The 13,570-nt window shown below is 43.8% G+C and overlaps 1 protein-coding gene across 1 annotated transcript in view; it reads left to right on the forward strand.

Moving 5' to 3' along the window:
• Positions 1–2,438: 2,438 nt before the first annotated feature.
• Positions 2,439–13,570, forward strand: part of SLC4A4 (solute carrier family 4 member 4) — a 202,858-nt gene continuing 191,726 nt past the window's right edge. The window contains exon 1 of the mRNA XM_057428369.1: positions 2,439–2,558. The gene's annotated coding sequence lies outside the window, so the exon portion shown is untranslated. The remainder of the gene's footprint in view (positions 2,559–13,570) is intronic.

A 13,570-nucleotide genomic window follows, 5' to 3' on the forward strand; every position in this document is an offset into this window, starting at 1 on the left:
ATAAATTCTTAGAGCAGCAACCAATTTTGTAGGTAAAAGTTCATTTTCTATTACTTTGTGCTTGTTACTTATTTCTACTGTCATCTGTTAATTTAAGCATTGGATTAAGAGGTGATTAATATTGAGATTATTCTTTTGTTTTTTCCAGTAATTAAAGAATCCAAGAATCTATTTGTGAAATAAAAATGATGCAGGAGAAACTGACCATAAACTGTTTAAGCATGGACCAGGGAAGTATGCCCGTAGTAATAATTAAATTCTATCTTAGCTATTGCACACCATTTCCTATTGCCAGGAGGCTTCAGCATAGCTAGGTGTTAGGACTCAAAGGGTGCTTTCCCAGCTCTCATTTAAACTCATTGTATGACTGTGATTAAATCACTCTTTGCCTCCTTAAATTATCGGTATCTCCCTACATCTTCAGAAGGCTGGGAGGATTCATTAGTTATGTTGAGGTGCTGCTTTGTAGGTCTGAAGATTAGACATTGGGGAAAATAGTGCTCATTATGAGGGTGGTGAGGCAGTGGCACAGGTTGGCTGCCCCATTCCTGGCAGTGTTCAAGGCCAGGTTGGATGGGGCTTGGAGCAACCTGGTGTAGTGGAAGGTGTCCCCCACTGCCCATGACAGAGGTTTGGAACTGGTCTCTTCCAGTCCAAATCCTGCTTTTAGATTTCTCACTGGGATATTTTGATGCTGTCATGGAAGGGGCCACTTGCTGAGGTTCATGGCCAATAGGAATTACTTTTGTTTTGAAAGCTACTCAAAGCCATCAGTGCAATGCCAATTGTGTTGAAGTTATTTCATTTCTAGAAGAACTTGGCCACCAAAAAATGTCACTGTTTGTGAGGAAAGGAAACTTACTGCAATTTGATATTGAGAGATAAATGGATGTCAAAAGCTGTCTGCAGTCCCTGCTGCTAGTGGCAGTGATGAAGCTATGTGCAGAATTGCCACAGGAGGTCATTCTGTTCTCGGTTCTCACTGTGCTGCATGCGAGAAGAGTGTTAGTGCTTTAACAGTGAATGGCTTTAGAAAAGGTAAAGAAGAAAGAGCTTTACCACAGCAAGACCATAAAAGTGATTAATAAATACTGAACGAGATAAATCTTGATCTCTGGAAGGAGTTGAATGAAACAAACCCCCACTGGCTTAAGTGAAAGTCTACTCAAAGCTGAGGTGATAGGTGATAGGAGAGTTTTGACACCAGAAGGGATGCCCTACAGCCACCAGCTGCTTCTGTTCTGTGAGTAAACATTAGTGCATGGATAACAATAATCCTGGTATGTCTGAGTAACAACTGACTGCCAGTGCTGAGATATTGGGCCCAAATGCAGACAATGAGCAGTACTAATGCTGGCAGTGTAGAGCAATGACCAATTTACTACCTGGAGCCACTTACAGTACTTTGTGTGCCAAATATTCCCCTCAGCTGGGTACACATCCTTTGAAATTCTGCCTGGTATCTAGTAAAGACAAGGAGCACAGATTTCCTACTGTGTGTTAGCAGTTAAGCGATTTATTTGACCTTAGGCTGGTACTCAGTGTGGGTGTACAATCAATGTAATATGCAGAGCCTCAAAGTTGAGCCTGTTGTGTGTAGGTGGCTTTTGTTGGTTTTAGGTCTAGGTTTCAGTCCATGGCCATAAATAACATAATAGCAGCAACAATAAGAATAGTGGGCATGCTAAATTGGGATATAAGCTATTGCCCTTTGCTTGGATTGCTGCTGGCTGCTCTTCCCCGTGCCTTAGACAGTGTGTAAGTTACATATGTGTGTCTGCAGAATACCAAGATTGTCCAGCTTGCACCATGTGTTTTTGCTGGCTAATAGTACTGACTGACTTAGAGAAAGGCAGTGGGTTCCTTAGACTTATTTACGGAGATACTGCTGCTGCAGTTCATTCTGAGTACATTCCTCTGCTTTCTCCAGACTCTCCTGTCCTGCATTTTGTGCCTTTCTCTTCAATTTCCTTCTCAGTTGCTGTGACTTGTCTTAATAACTACTAAAACCATGATCCAGTACAAGCTGTAACAGACTTGTTAAAGCCCAAATTTCACTGGTATGCAGCCTACTTGAGGATCTGGCTTCTGCTGCTCTTCCAGTTTGCTATCTTAGCTTTTCTGGTCCTCTTTTCTGAACAGTCTTTCTGTGTTAGCCCCCTGGAGTGCTGGGGCTCTTCCTAAGCCCTCCTGCTTTCAGCACTGCCTATTGGCTGTATGCTGACAGCATGCTCTTTTCTTCATAATGATGTTCAGATTTGCCTTTGCAAGTTTACTAAAATGACAGCTATTGCTGTTTCCCCTGTGCTTTTGGCTAGCTGTGGCTGTGGGTCTAGCTCATGGCCTTTATCCCCTGATCTTCTCAGCTGTGTACAGTGGCCTCAGGTCATTGACTGTTCAGTTGCAGAAGGTTGCTGGTCCCTGTGTCCCCTCTCTGTTGTGCCTCAGGAGAGGATCTGCTGTCACATAGAGCAGGACTTGAGTTTTTAGGTATCTGTTTCTGATGGGCTACTCTGCTTGTTTCCTGAGGGTTGACTGCAATGGTCCAGTGTAATTGGGTAGGTATTTCATGTGTGTCCCCATGTTGTCAGGCTCTTTGCTGTCTGCTTTAGTACTGTCTAGGGCATAGGTATTGCATCAACTGACTAAAAAGCGTATCAAGTGGGGCTGCTGTTGCAGTGTGCTGTGTCTGTGGTCTGATCAGCTGTAGCTTTGATGGCCTGCTTTAATTGCAGTTCTTGCTGGAACATGCTTGAAACGTGTGATTGGTAGGCTTGCTGAGTATTCAGACAAAGGAATATAGCTCCATTTTGTGGAACTGAGCAGCCTGAGGGCTTGGGAAGTTAACTGAGACTCCTCGAGGCTGGGAGCCCTCCTTTTCTCAGGCAGTCTCTATTTTCAGCATGCCTCATAATATTGCGTGCACATTTACAATCATGGGTTTGTAGCTAATGAGTGTCCCTACTACTCTTAGACATTCAGCTGTGAAGTACATATTGATGTTACAGTTTCAGTTCTGACCTGCTGAGATTTACTCTCTGTCCCCTTTGAACATAATCACAGCTTATACCCAAGACCAGCCTTTTCCTCAGAGGACAGCGTGACACTTGTGTTCTAGTGGGTGATTGTTCTGCTCCTGGTGGCTTCCCATCCCATTCAGTGGCTTAGCATGGGCAGGACACATCTTTGGTGATGCTAAGATGTTACAGCATGGTACAATCTAGGCATTATTTCTAACTGTATCTGCCAGGTTTTAGAACTTAAACTTGTGTGACACAGCTAGAATCTCCACCTTGTTAGTAGATATTTAGCTTATTTAAGTAATGGCTTTTCATGATGTTTGTTAATGACTTGCACTTAGTCTATGCCTGCAGTGAGTGGGCTGATAAAATTTGTCCTTGCCAGAGATGAGTCACTAACTCTGTCTGAAAACTTCCTTTTCTTCTCAGGTCATTCACCCGTGATACACTCAAAGTGATAATGCATCTTAGTTTCATGTTTTATTGATGGTCTGCACTTGCCCGTTGCTCTGGAATGAGGATCTCTCCAGCATCTGGTTGCACTTTGGGCTTTAAATACTGCTGTTAGCATTGCTTCTGTGATTGCCTTGACAATCCACCTGGAATCATACCGCTCAGAAAGCGTTGCTGAAAATGTAGCTCTTCTCTCTGCTTGCTGTGGAGCATGGAGTGAAGGTCTGTTGAAGTCCCTCTGCAGAGCCCTCCTTTTAGTCACTTTGTCAGGAATTTTCTCTATCTCAGCGTTTGTTGTGCTGTCTCTGAGGGTTTGTTGTTTGCCTGTTTCTCTACTCCGCTTGTGTCTCTCACTGGGATATAACACAAATCACCTTCTGGATCTGCCATGCTGCTACCCCATGAATTTTCTTATGACAGTATATACCTTGGATGGTGATACCTGAACTGCTCTGTCTGTTATTTTAGCTCCCGAGATGCTGTAGTCCAAGCCTGTATTCTTAGGCTAAACTACTGGACTTAACCAAACTGGTCCTTATCTTGGACAGCTGTAGTTCCTTTAGATCTGCAAAGACATTTCTGCAGGGATTAGACCTGTTCTACGACAGTTCCTGCTGGCTGGAATAGTATGTCCAGTGATTGAGCTTGTTTTTCTCTAGGAAATATTTGCGGTCTTGAAATAAGATGTTGATACCAGAATTCTCAGCTGCTTAATGTAAGTATGGATTTCCACTGGTGCTGTTTCATTTCAGGGTGTTATATTTTTGTTTGTTGGTATGTTTTAGTAAAAGCCCTTCCAGTCTTTCTCTAGGGAAGCACTGTGTTCATGGAGCAAGGCAAGTAATTTGATTTTTGCAAGCATTCCTCCATGCAAAGCATCTGTCTTCTCCTCCCCGCCTCCTTTTATTTGAGATAGAAGGTGGCTTTATTTCTTCAGTTTTTACCTCCTGTGGCCAACTCAGTTTATGGATTTCTAGGTAAGAAAGCTTAGCAGCTTAGCAGCTAATGTTACTAGCAAGGTTTCTCCTAAAATCCTGCCTTTCTGCTGTGCTTCTCAAAGTCAGTTGTGAAACCCAATAACTTGATGGGCTGCCAGTGTATTTTGTGTATAATGAGTTAGGACTCTATAAAATGTCATTGGCTTTCTTATTTACCAGATGACCTCAGCTGCAGCACAGCTTCCTAGGTGCGTGCACACAAATGGCAATGCTGCCCTTTGATGATGGGCATCTACCTGCAGGGTTCTTCAAGAACCATCACTGTGGGACCTGAGGCGATCCTCAGTGCAACTTTCACCTTGGTTTCTCAGTGCTGCCTCTGACCTGTGTTAGCATTTGCAAGACCACAGTAGTGCTTGGACAATGGCTATTGTCACTGTATGTAGTTTGGCTTTGTATTTTATCTGAAAAAAAAAACACCCCAAATCCAAAAGAGTTAGTATTTGGAAGTCCTTGATTCTAGGTGTGCCTGTTGCTGAGAGTATGTCATCTTGGATAGGTTCCTTTTCTGAGCATGACCCATTGGTAATGCCTGTGCTGCTGATAGCAAGGAGTGCCTTAGGATTTTTTACATGTTTTTAACCTTTTATCTGTAATGTGAATGGTTGGATAGGATGGAAGGTGGTTGAGGGAAGTTCTCAGTTGCTACTTTTTAAAGAGGGAGAGTTGAGACAGATGCTTTGCTATGAGCCTGGACAGAATTAATACATAGATGTATCTGAAATTAAAAGGAAGATGTAAACAACTAATAGAGGAGTAGAGTGTACCTTTTGACCTGAACAAGATGTAATGCTAGCAGGAGTCAGGATGTGGCTTCTATAGATGATTCTTGTTGCTGCAGAAAACCAACCAACAAAAAAAAAAAAAAACACCACAAAAAAAAAGTGGGAAATGTAAAAGGTGGAAATGCTTGCATGGGAGTTATCAAATGATATAGGAAAAGGGGACTGCACTTCTACTAATATGACTTATACAAACTTTTTTGTCTGTGGCACCAGAGACAGAGCTAGGTTTAGAATCCTTTGTGTTTAATCTGATTTTGTCCTGAAGTGTTGTAAATATATACTATCTCCATGGTATTCAGCAAATCCCATGTACTGTAAGGTACAGCCTTAATTGTGCTAGGCCAGGTATTTCATGTTTAAAAATTCTTATTTAAAACTCTGTAGACCTAGAGACACAAATTCTTTGCTTGTTTTGCAGAGACTGACAAAAGGTCCAGGGACAGTCCTGATGAAAGTGCTCTTGTACAATCCCCCAAGCTGGAGAGGCAGGCAGGTATTGGAAATGGAACTACTCATATGGTGGAGCTTCTCATCCCTGTGTAGTAAGAAGGGGAGACCTTTGTGGAGTAGCTGCTTATTCCTACTGATACAGCTTTTACAGTTTCATTTCGCTGGCAGGGTATCAGAGAGAATGAGATGCCTTGGACAAAATCTTTGGCTCACGTTCATTATTGAAGCTTCATTTCAAAACAGTTTCACAGAAATCAAACCAAGGAACAGAAATCGTAACTAGTGATAGAGAGGCTTTCTGTCCTTACACAACATAGCTGTGCTATAATCCAGAGTGAGCTGAGGTATTTGTAGGATAGCTTTGAAGTAGACTATTGCTAAATGGAATCCATTAAGACCTCTTAGGAAACAAGACTTTAGTGGCTTGCGCACACCAGTTGGGGCTACCAGGGCTGTGCTGTCAGCAGTGAAAAGCTGTTTCTGCTTCAGCAACAGTCCATAATGTGGACATTCTTTTCTCCAAACAGCAGCCTCTCAGCAATTTGCTTCTGCATTGCACAAGTGATGAGAGGTGCATCCACAGGGGAGTATTTTTTTTTGTCCTTCACTGGCCCAAATGCAGGTTCTTAGCTTAATTCTGGGAGATGGATGGCAGATTTGGAACTTGTAGGCTAACAGTTCTTGGCATGGGTTTAGACCACCTCAACAAATGTGATATGCTTCTATGGAACCAGCTACTTGTGTCCAAAGGGATGGAATTAATAGATATTGTTACTGTGCACATGGAAAATGATATGACCCTTAAACCAGAAATGGGGAAAGTCAATACTTCAGGAATGTTTTATTGGAAAGGAGATGTTCATGTATTTGTCAAGGGAGTATGGTATTTCATGTCAGTAACAAAGCTGAGCTCAAAAAATGGTTTTGAAACCTACATAGTTTTTTTGGAACCTAAATGAAAGAGTTACTAAGGTTGTGCATCTGGTAATATGACAGTACCTGATAAATACAAGTAGTTTTACCACCCTTTTAACAGAGTACTAAGTTGAGACAAGAGTGTGGAGTGGATTGTCCATTTCCTGTGTGACTTGGGACATCAGGGATGGGAACAGTATCTAGTTTGAACTTCTGTACTGCATTCCTTATTGAAATTACTGAGCAAGGGGTGGGAATGTGCAATGACCTGAATAAAGCGGAACATGTCATGTAACATGCTGAATGAATGAGTTGAGAGTGGACTAAGTAGGTTTATGTATGTTAGAAGGGAACTGATTCATAGAATTTTACTTCTAGTTTTGGAAGTACTATGTTGGAAGGTCTGTTTAGTGTTGAGGTTTGTTCTTGCTAAAGAAGAGAGTGGTAAAAATTGACCTGCTTTTCTGTAGTTTACAACTGTACAAATAAGTGGGAAGTGCCACTTGGAGACCTGCTTGAAGAGCTATTGCAATATATCGAGTTTCTATCCCATACGTAATGGCACGGAACATGGACAGAGTGCAATTTGTGGTAATCCCAGTACTGCTACATCTGGAATGATCTATGCCACTGATCTCTGTTTCTTTGAGTAATTGCCTAAACTTCAGTCTTTAGAGAGCAGGTGGGTGCTGAGTTCCTGCCTTGTCAGTGACACAGCAAAACCTCTGTTCTGGCTCTTGCATGCTACACAATTGAGGGAGCAACCATGGGAGAAAGAAAAAGCAATGGTAAGCCCTGTGAGGAATTTCAGTATCATTGCTTCTATCTTTCTCTGCCTGTGTAGAAGCTTTGTAAGCCCTGGGCCACTTAACAAGGGAAATGTTTTGTATTTTGCTCCCTGTAGCTGATTGCTAATGGGGCTAAGGAGACAGACACCCCTGACAGAATTAGTGACTAAGAGCTGCTTTGAAGGGGATATGCTGATATTTTTCTCTGACAAACAGGTTAAAGAATGAAGAAAGCTGTTACAAATTTGGCAGGCTTTTTTGGCTCATGTCTTCTGCTGGCACACTTATTTTGGCTAGAAAGATCTTTTTGTCAGCGCAGGTTTTGCTTGGGAAGACTGGAGTAAGTTCTTGTAGCAAGAGTGTGTTTTCACCAGGAAAGGCTACGCTCCCTCTGCAAGCCCTTTGCTGGCAGAAGGCAAGGTAAAGCTGTATTGACAGCTCACAGCACAGACCTGGCCTCAGTGTAAAGGTCTGGGCAAAGCTCTTTATTTGAACTAGGTCATAGTTAAGCACATGTTGTAAGAGAATGAGGATTTTATTTTTTTTTTTCCTGGCATGTGGCATATTGTGAGAGGAGCACGTCAAGTTAGTGTGTGATTTTTGTGTTTGGCTTTTTTAGTAGCATCTCCCAGTTAGGACATGCTCAGAAAGGACTTTGAAAAGTGTCATTTTCTGTCCCAAACTCTTATCTCTGTTTCATATCTTCAGTTTGGTGAGGTGAGAGGGAAAGTGATCTCTAATCCAGGGAAACACATCTGTCTCCAAACCTGGCTTTGTTTGCTTGAGATTGAGATATGTGGATGAGGTCTCTGTAAATGTTTAATGAAGGGAGTTAGAGTGGTGGTTTGCTCTGACACTAGTACAGTTTGAAGTACCTGTATTGCGCTTTGGATGCAAGTTGTGTGTCCTTTATTTTTTTTCTTCTTGGTATTTTAATTCTGCTTGGTTTGAAAATAAATGTGTTCAGTTTTTAAGCATCACTGATAGGAGGTGGAAGAGGAGAAAGGTGTTAGGACTTTCTTGCACTTAATGGATTTGCTTGTAATTCATGTAGAGCAGGGAGTCTTTTGAGACTCCACCCCAGATCCAGTTCTGATTTCTTCTCTGGTCCCAGCTACTGTTACAAATTACAGTGTGCTCATTGCCCCGGCATCATGTTGCAAAACCCCCATCTCCAGTGATGTGCAGCAATATTCTAATTGAATTTTTTATCAGTGTTCATCTATTTGTTTTAAACCTGATTGCGGTGTGAATTAGATGAATGTCTTTCCAGTGGCTAAAAGAACATGTTCAGAGGCAGTAGAGAGTCATTAAAAGGCTATTTAAGAACTGAAGATTAGCTTTGTTGAATGGTGGATTTCTTTTGATAGAAGCAGCTCCTTTGAAATGGTCACTAGCAGTATTTCAGCCTGGTCATAGCTTGGCTAGAGTGAAATAGTTTCTCACACGCTTGTAGCACAGAATTGTATCTCTTCAGAAGTTCACATTTTCCTTACAAAAGCAGCCTGTGGCCTTTGTTATCTTTTTTCTGCAGCTCCACCCTTCTGAATCCTTCAGTGTTTTCCTCCTTTTCCATGACTTCTTGGCCTTGCTTGACATCTCTAATGGAATTTGGCCTTCTGGGATCGGAGGGGTTATATCTAAATATGTGCTGGTCTCCAGTGGACAAGGGACTTACTGAGCCCCCCCTTGCAAAAGATGTTTCTTCCTTTTACTTTGTAGAGGTAAAATGGTGTTACTGGGACTGGGATAACCCTCAGTTAACTCTACTAGGTGTTTTGGTACTAGCAAGAAAGTAGCAAAAAGAGCTTCCTTCCTCCACTGGATTAGCATGATGAAATCCATCCGTGGGTCCTGAAGGAGCTGGCGAATGAAGTTGCTAAGCCACTGTCCATCATATTTGAGAAATCATGGCAGTCAGGTGAAGTTCCCGACAACTGGAAAAAGGACAATATAACCCCCATTTTCAAGAAGGGGAAAATGGATGACCCAGGGAACTACAGACCAGTCAGTCTCACCTCTGTGCCTGGCAAAATCTTGGAGCAGATTCTCCTGGAAGGCATGCTAAGGCACATGAAAAACAACAAGGTGCTTGGTGACAGCCAGCATGGCTTCACTAAGGGGAAATCCTGCCTGATCAATTTGGTGGCCTTCTATGATGGGGCTACAGAACTGATGGACAGGGGTAGAGCAGTTGATGTCATCTACCTGGACTTGTGTAAAGCATTTGACACTGTCCCACACGACATCCTTGTCTCTAAACTGGAAAGACATCAATTTGATGGATGGACCACTTGGTGGATAAAGAAATGGCTGGATGGCTGCACACAAAGAGTTGTGGTCAACAGCTCAGTGTCCAGCTGGAGACCAGTAACGAGTGTCGTCCCTCAGGGATTGGTGTCGGGACCGGTCTTGTTTAACATCTTTGTGGGTGACATGGACAGTGGGATTGAGTGCGCCCTCAGCAAGTTTGCTGATGACACCAAGCTGTGGGGTTCAGTTGATACACTGGAGGGAAGGAATGCCATCCAGAGGGACCTTGACACCCTTGTGAGGTGGGCTGATGCCAACCTCATGAAGTTTAACCATGCCAAGTGCAAGGTCCTACAGCTGGGTTGGAGCAATCCCAGGCACAGCTACAGGTTGGGCAGAGAAGAGATTCAGAGCAGCCCTGTGGAGAACGACTTGGGGGTGTTGGTTGACGAGAAACTGAACATGAGCCGGCTTCAGCGTGCACTCACAGCCCAGAAAGCCAACTGTATCCTGGGCTGCATCAAAAGGAGCGTGACCAGCAGGTTGAATGAGGTGATCCTGCCCCTCTACTCTGCTCTTGTGAGACCTCACCTGGAGTATTGTGTGCACTTCTGTTGTCCTCAACGTAAGAAGGACATGGAACTGTTGGAACAAGTCCAGAGGAGGGCCATGAGAATGATCAGGGGCTGGAGCACCTCCCATATGAAGACAGGCTGAGAGAGCTGAGCCTGTTCAGCCTGGAGAAGAGAAGGCTGCATGGAGACCTCATAGGAGACTTCCAGTATCTGATGGGGGGCTACAGGGATGCTGGAGACTGTAGTGACAGGACAAGGGGTAATGGGTTAAAACTTAAACAGGGGAAGTTTAGGTTGGATATAAGGAAGAAGTTCTTTACTGTAAGGGTGGTGAGGCACTGGAATGGTTTGCCCAAAGAAGCTGTGAATGCTCTATCCCTGGTGGTGTTCAAGGCCAGGTTGGACAGAGCGTTCGATATGGTTTAGTGTGAGGTGTCCCTGCCCATGGCAATGGCGTTGGAACTAGATGATCTTAAGGTCCTTTCCAACCCCAACTATTCTATGATTCTATGATCATCAAGTTCACCATGTCATTTGAGGTTTATTGGGCAGCTTGTGTTTTTATATGACTTACTGTTGGGTTTATTTTCCATAATGACTTGGCAAAGCTGATGATTTTTTTCCTCCCAGTCCATGAACAATTGCTCATCCTTTCCCATCACTGGTTGGAAATAGGCAAAGATTTCACAACTTTTTGAGGCAAACTGTATTTTTTCCCTGCTGAGGGCCCTCTAGCAGTCTCCTTATCTGTCTCAGAAGAAAAATGCAGCCTGTGTTAACATGCTTAATTTAATTTCTGGCTGACTCCACCTAACCTAGCATGGTCCAGAATCGTTCTTTACTCTTACTCAAGGGTGTGTGTGACTGGGCTTAATCTTGTGTCCCTTGATCATCATGGGATATTACTTGTCTATGACAGCTGCCTGTGTAAACTGTTGGTCTGATTCCTCAGCGACACTTAGGTTTGCAAAGGAGCACAGCTTCCCTGTGAGCACTTAAGGTGAAGTTGCTTGAGCTTTCAGAAATGCTAATAACGCTGCCTGTTAAGCCTCTGACAGATGTTTCTGCATTCTGCATGTGCTGCATAAGGTGTTGTAGTGTGTATGAGAAAATGTGCCTGCAGCATCTGTCCAGAGTTCATAATCAGTCAGTGATTTCACACGTGGAATACTGATTGCTCTGTAATAATTACTATTCAGTAATTATGCTTTTGGCTTTCTTCTGTAGAAAGACGAATGCTTTCTGTATAGAAGTCCGGCCAACTCGTGTCTGTACCAGATGACGGAGAACCTGAATGTGTCACTGTACGTGGCTGCTGTCTGTGCACAGCCTTCCTGCTACCCTGACTTTGCTCCAATGCCATCAGCATTCACAGTTAGCCTGAGAGCTGGGTATATATCTCCGCTCTCCTGGAACTCCAGTGAGGAAAATGCTGTTACATAGGGACAGATTTGGAATGGAGGTGATGTGGGTATCCAGCACAGTAGCAAAAGCATAGCTGTCTACCCAGGCTGTTGCAGCAGGAGATGTCTGAAGTGAAGAGTCATTCTGAGGTTGTTTAGAGCTTTGGGGTTTACCAGGCTGAGCTGAGATATCCCAAGGTGAAAAGGAATTCTGAGCCTGTTTACCCCAGGCTCCCCGAGCTGAAAGCCTCAGAAGTGCTCACTGTATGGCATGAACACCACTGTGCCAGCTGTGAAGGCTGCCATTTATGTCCTGGCTCCTTTGTAACTGCCCTGCACTTCTGTTTGGGCTATGGATGTCTTCATTCACTTCCTGTGTGAATAGATTATCAAGCTCTGCAGCTGTGTTTCTCCAAGCTGAGGAGGCTGGATCTGCATGTTCCTGTTTGGTCAGTCCTAACCTAAGGCTTAAATCTTGTGGGTTTTGGAATGACAGACTGTTTGCTGCTAGTTTCCACTACCTACAAAGTAGTGGAAACCAGCAAAAAGTATGGTAGTGCTGCCATACACTTTCCATTCTAACTCTTTAGTGTGTAGCACACATTGATGTGTGCCATGTTTTTGGCTCAGAGAGGTCACTCTGCAATAATGGTTAAATGCCCACATCTCCTTTTTTCACCCTGCTCTGTATGCTGTAGAGTTTCACTCATAGAATGGGAAATAGGAAAGAAAGCCAGGTAACCTGAGCTTGTCAGGCAGCCTACCCTGGGTATCGTGTGTAGCTGGTAGGAGTAGGGAAGCTCAGCTTTGGGAGAGAGAGCTTGAGCAAACAGTGAGATGGGGAAGTCTGGCATTAACTCCTGAGCCAGAAGATAGCTTTTGGTTGTGGTTGGTGGTCACTCCTTAAGCAAACATTTGAGAGATTCAGCAATGTGGCCCTACAGCCCAGTCTTGTTTGGGGAGGATACTGGAGAGAGGTGACAGGATGCTCTTGCTCTCTGTATCCTTGGAGAGCTGGGATGTCTGGGGAAGGGCTGTCAGAATGTGCTGAGGCTGGAAGGAGGCTAACTTGTGAAAATCATTCCCATAATGATGTACTGATCCTTCCGAGAATTGTCCTCAGGGATCAGCTTCTGGATTTCCCAGATTTGGGCACAGGTTTAAAGCTTTGCCTGTGTGGATGTGTGTTACAGTGGTGTTGTTTTTCCAATTGGCTACTATGGCCTTAAGGGCTTGTCTTTTGCTTTTACTTCATTCTCCAGTGAATATGGTTTAGGAATAGACTGGCTAATCTGATGCTTTAATGATGCTCACTCTTGAAATTACAGTAGCACAAGCTTCCTGAGTGCATTCATATCCTTGAGAGCTCTTCCTCCCCTGCCTGCTTGTTAAGAAAGGGATGTGTGTGTGTGTGTGCGTGTGTGTGTGTGTTTGCTGTATAAGCAAGGATAGGTAGGAGCAGAAGCATATACAACAGCAATCTTAACTGCCTTCATCAAGTCCCACAGTTGCTTGTCTTGGCCACAGAAAGAAAAAAACCTTGTTGCTCTCTGATAATAAGCTGGTCTGGTGTTCTAATGGGAACCTACCTTCTGCAGAGCCCCAGGACCTTCACAGCTAATTGAGAAGTGTTTAAGCTGAAGCCTGGCTCAGCCAGGCTGCTCACTGTTTCAGCTGGCAACTAACAGTCCTTTTCTTGCTCCAGTTTGGCCCTGGGCCCTCTCGGAGGCCTCTGGGCAGAAGATAAATAATCTCTTTTATTTGTCATAGGCACCTGTGCAGCTCCTGGTATGGCTGGCGGTATCTGAGCCTCTTGCAGTCCTCCAGCGTATGCTGCTGTGAAGCTGAAAGGTGACTTGTTCCAGAAGTCCAAAGAGAAAGCAGAAATGTATCAAAGGTAATGCAGGAAGTTCACAGCAGTGGCTGTGGT

The sequence above is a fragment of the Pezoporus wallicus genome, unplaced genomic scaffold, assembly GCF_028554395.1.
Source record: "Pezoporus wallicus isolate ANWC-B61680 ecotype Strahan unplaced genomic scaffold, APGP_CSIRO_Pwel_v1 scaffold_3294, whole genome shotgun sequence".
Lineage (NCBI taxonomy): Eukaryota > Metazoa > Chordata > Aves > Psittaciformes > Psittacidae > Pezoporus > Pezoporus wallicus.